Here is a 5,553-nt window from a genome sequence, read left to right as displayed (position 1 = left end):
CTTTTCCTGTTTGTTTTTTAAAAGTTTAGATCTGCATCTTGAATTCTTCCGCTCTGAAAGCCTCCAACCTGTAGTGTGCATTGCAGCATACATCTGGTTAGTAGGTGCTGTCCAGTCATTAGAGGGTGACTTGGAAACCAAGGATTCCAAAACGGGAATTGTGGTGAGGCAAGGGATGGCACCCTTCGCTGCACGTTAGGTGGTCTTTGATACCCCAGGGATGACTATACCAGCTGCTACACAGTTACTCTTCTTTGACAGAGGTGCGTAGCATTTGTTGGAGTGCATCTTGACAGACCTGTGCTGGAAAACGGCTGCTTAATTTGCTGAGTTTGCACTAATGGAGTCTTGGAGATGGGCAGGTGGCCAACACCAACCCGTCTGCATGGCCCGAGCACCTGCGTTTGCAACACGTGGTGGCAGACTCTGGCTAGAAAGATGCAAACGGTTACCGTGGCCAGAGGCAGCCTAGTTTGACAAAAGCTTATTTTCAGTACAGCTAGGACCTGCTCGCGGTGGTTATGTTGGCAGCCTGGCATCTTTCTAGAAGGGGATGTATCGAAGCACAGTTGGCTTGTCATATGCCAACATAGTTTCCCTGGCCATCTGTAGACCAAACCAAGAGAAGTATGTGGAGGGAGAGAGAGATAGTATTGTATTTGAGGGTGTTGGTGCAGCACAGCTGTAACTCAGACCATAGCTGCCTCTGGTGCCAAGCAAAGTGCTCTTCATTCTTCTAGAACTAAGTGGTAAGTGTTTGGGTTGGGTAGATGGGTGTGGGGATATGAACTCTTAGGATTTGCTGTTGTCGTAGGCTTCCACAAATCAGTGTGTTTCACAGACAGTTATTCTTCAGGTTTAAAAGTACAAGTCTGATGTCTGAACTTACTTGGATTAACCTTTGTTTCTGTCTCTTTTTGCTTTGGGCTGCCATCATTCTATGAATGTATCCATAAGAACAATTCTTAAAGCTCCTATTCCACAGCAGACCTGCCTCATTGTAACTTCTAACAAAATGTTTTGTAGGAGGTGGAAGAGAAAATAAATCTAAGACGTTCTTTTTCCCAGGCTATTAATCCTGGAAAACAGTTGTTGAATCTTGAATACAAGGTTTAATCTGAATCTTAAGAAAACTGTGTTCCCTGTACATGGATAAGGGCAAGTGAAGGTCAGTAGTTCTGGGTGACAAACAGTTGTATTTTATTAGTCTGCCAGTTGTGTTGAGTGAGGGAGGAGTGCTGTATCTTAGTGCTGTTACCTAGAGACACTGAAATTGTGTGAAGTATGGGCTTACTGCAGAGAACTTCAGTTACTTTGGTTGTTGCTGCAGGAGGACATCCTTCTAGCTTGAAATAACAGCTTGTCAGCTTGTGAACAACTAAATTTCTGCTAAGTTGGGAGTTTCAGTGGGGGAAAAAAAGCCACCAGCACCTCCTGCTCTGGATGAAGATCTAGCAAGAAAAAGTATGCGACTAACAGCTTTAGAGTGTAAATTGTGTATATACAAGTTATTCCTGAATCTCTGCAACTGGCTTTGTCACACATCGGTTGAAGTATGAAGATATTACCTACAAAAAGACTCCTACTTGAGGAAACCATGGTACAGGAGAAAAAGAATCATCCAGAAGAGAGATCCCTCATTTTTGGGAGGGGTAAGGGGGAAGAATGTATTTAGTGTATACAGAAACTGGCTGAGTTTACATGATGCAGCTAATGCTTAAACCTGCCAACTAAATATGACATACTGTTACAATTGAAACAAACTTACATGCTATTTAGTTAAATCTTGATGGTGCCCTGTGTCTAGTAAAAATTTGATCCTCCGAATTGTTTTATTCTCCCCCATGTTGTAATCCAGGGTCAGCTGCTATGCACAATGTCTGTGTTTTGTAAAGTGTTTGCTGACTTGGATGTTTCTTTTGAATCTGCAACTGCTTCCTGATTAATTTGGCTAAGACCACCCCTGGTCTCTTGAGTTAAGATTTAGTGAAAGGTATGCTGTATGCAGTTTACAGATGCATTCTCAATGTTACAAGTTAAGTTGCAGGGGGAGCAAATTCTTTACAATAAGATGGTCCATTTTTAATCTATATCATTGCCCTCGTTGTACATCAGGAGCATGTTTTTGTTTTTCTCAAACTCTTTAGAAATACCGTTCAGAATAAACGTGCACTATTTGAGTTATGTCATTTACAACTTGTCGTCTGCATTTTTTTGCTGTCCAGCTGTTTCCTTTGGAAATCAGATATAGACTATTCCTCAGATGTTTCATAAACTGTGTAACTCAGAAGATTTCTAACATGAACTGTGTGTTGGGCTGCTGGGATGAATGCCAAGGGTGTCTGACAACTGTGCAGAGTGAGGTCTGTTTGTTTGTTTTATCTGAAGTTATGAACCTTTCCTCAGAAGTCCTGTCTTGTGGGGTAGGAGGGAGGAGAGGAAGAACTGTTCTGGAATATTTTTGACTGATTAGTGAGCAGTTTGGAAACAAACAGACCAGGTGTCAAGAACTCTGGTTTGGACTTTATAGGTTAAAAAGTTTAAAGTATTCAAATTAGCTGCTAGTCGTTGCAAATCTTGACCACAGCCTTTGAAAAACTATGGTCCATATTTGTAAAAGTGACTGGTCTTAACATCCAGCACTGACTTTTCTCAGAAAGGTATTTAAGTAAAACTCATCTCTCTTCTTAACAATTCCCGTCTCTTCTGTTAAAGCCATTTTTTGTCTGTAATTTCAGTGTGCTCCACTTCTGCTTTGAAAGTGCCATTTATGAAGTGATGAAGTTGCACTCTGGCCCAGGTTCTGGAGGAAAATAAGAGTTTCCCTAAATATTCTATAGTGTGTTCTACTCACTTATTTAAGTTCCTCTGGAAACTGCTTTATTAACAGATGGAGTTGCTGCATTCATTAGAATAATGGTGCAAAGCAAAGCTCAGGCTCTGAAACTTGTCTAGTTTTGAGTGGCTGCTTCCAGCTGTCTTCCCCGACCTCTGCTGGAGGGCCTGGAAGGCACAGCTGGAAGTGAACTGCTACCAGAAGTGCAACCTTCATCACTCCAGCCTCACCAGCAGCTGCAGAGGCTGGAAAATCTCTGCTGTACTTAAACTGCTGCAGCTGTTCTCCAAACCATTCGGCTTTTTTTGGTTTGTGTTTCTTTCCTTCTCCTTCCTCATTCCAGTTTCGTCTTAGAACAACCTGTACAACACTAGACAACTGAGTTGTCCTTTACAGGGAAACTAGCAGGTACTCCTGCTCTTTTATGTTGTGCTTTCCAAAGCTGTGCTGGTTCTACAGGCACTCCCATTCCCCTCACTGCATTCAAAACTTGGGTATTTATGGTGTCTCTGTAATCACTCAGATGTGCTGTTGTCTCTAATTTGTTACTGGTACAACTACTTCAAGAACAGTTACCACACCAGGGTGGAGTGAGTGAGTGGTCAGTCATTCACTTTGTGTGGAACACTGGGATTGTTCTGTCTTTTCATCAGTTCTCTGTCCCTGTGAGAACATTATTCTCTGATCCTGCAGTATCTTAGATTACTTTAAAAAATCCCTGTCCAAAAGCTCTTATGTGAAGTCCTTTTGAGAATCTACTGAACCAATCTTGTCAGATGAGCATTGTCATCTGTTTCTGGCAGTATTACTTTCCTTTCCATAGGGGTTCTCTAAATCTTTTCAGCCCATCTAATCCAGATGCTTTGTAAGGGACAAATGTCCTGCCTTATGTTCTTTTCTCTTGCCCCTAAAGAGGCAACAATTCAAACAGATAATGGAATGGTTACTCTATCCCTCTCTTTTCATTCTGCCTTCTTCCCTCCTCCTCAGTGCTTTAACACTGTAAAAGCATTCAGCTCTGCTGCCATTCTGCCCAAAGGCATTGTGGCACCACCAGCTGAAGCTCTCTAAACTGCTGAGTTGCCAGCTTTCTTTCACTCCCTTGAATGTACATGACCCATAGTCCAAGAAACTCCTGCACTGGGAAAGATGCACTGACCTGTGTTCTGATTGCCTGTCAGCTGCTGGGTCATATCCTACAGACTTAGGCCAGTACTGCTCACTGAATTATTGAACCCAAACCTGCACTACAGCCAAGAATTTAAATTATTAAAAAAAAAATGAAAAAAATTGCACTCAAGTTCCTGATTATCTGAAATAAAACTTGACTTGTCAAAAGAATAGCAAATTATCTATCCAATGTAAAGCTTTCCTTGCAAATATTTGTACAAAAGCTCTTCATTTTTTTAAACCATCTTGCCATATAATTGTAAATTTATATTCTCCAAGAGAAACAGGTAGGGTCCTGTGGTATGTGATATTTTCCTGTGGATTTTTGCTTGCTGCTGGATTTTCATCACAGTATTTCATATATTTAACCCTGTACTAGTATTGACCACTTATGAACTCAAACACTGTAGATCACAACAAGAGTGTCAGAAGGTAGACTTGGTTTTGCTGCTTTGGATGGGGGTGCCTATTTAGTGAAAATCTTCACCAAAAACAGCACACTACCCTTTAGAAGAGAAATCTCCCCCCCCTCAGTTTATATTGGAATAAATTGATGGAGAAGTGGCATTTCAGATTTCACTTGTCTTCCAGTTTGGTTGTGTCATATCAGAACCAAAGATGATGAAAAGCAAAAAAGTGCATTTACATTCCTACTTTACACTTTCAAGCTGGTATTTATAGTAATGTTAGAATTCCTCTGCAAAAACAGCTTGGGCCTCAGTTTTCTTCACAGCTCGCAAATGGGCTTTTCACTTAATGTCAGCTGCGAGGTTATTTTGCAAGTGGCAGCTATTCAAAATAAAATGCTTTGGGTTATTTAACATCTGATTGCTGCTATGACTCATTTCAGCAGCAGCGGAGTTCTTGGACACCGCTTCAGAAACTTGTCCCTGCTCTATTATGTTGTAAGGAGGCATATGAATACAAGATGCTTTCTCAGGGAAGCAGTTGAGCTGGAACTGGGAAGGCGCCTTATCATGGATGATAACTGAAGTAGGCATTAGCAAGAAGCAAAAAGTAGCGGGGAGTTGTTAATGATCCACCATCCCTCATTTCGTGGATAAATCAACACTTTTCCTAAACTGATTTAACTCATGAGAAAGATGGACGGAGCGCCTTCTTTCCCAGAACTAAGCATGAGCAGAGCGTGTGAGAAAGTTAAGGAAAAATGTCCATTAAAGCATCACTCATGGCACAGAACAATCAAAGGACGTGGCTGGCTCCTCATGGACAGCTCCATGTAGCAAACCTTTATCCAGCCTTATCTCTGCTCGCCGCTCCGTCCCGGAACGCCGACTGCCGAGGGCGCGGGGCAGCAGCTCGGCGCACAAACGCTGCTCCGCACTGCTCAGGGCTCTCACACCCCGCGGCTGAGCTCGGCGAAGGGCAGCGCTCGGGTCACTCGCCCTGGCAGGACGAGATTTTTTCATCTGACAGCAACACACACAAAATAACGCCCGGCGCTTTCTCACACGCGGTCCTTTTTCCAATGCCGGTGGTGCCACTCAGAACCGACCCAACGCCGCAACCTTTCCCGACCCGTCCCG

This window comes from Geospiza fortis, unplaced genomic scaffold (genome assembly GCF_000277835.1).
Source record: "Geospiza fortis unplaced genomic scaffold, GeoFor_1.0 scaffold1, whole genome shotgun sequence".
Lineage (NCBI taxonomy): Eukaryota > Metazoa > Chordata > Aves > Passeriformes > Thraupidae > Geospiza > Geospiza fortis.
This window is presented reverse-complemented; position numbering follows the sequence as displayed.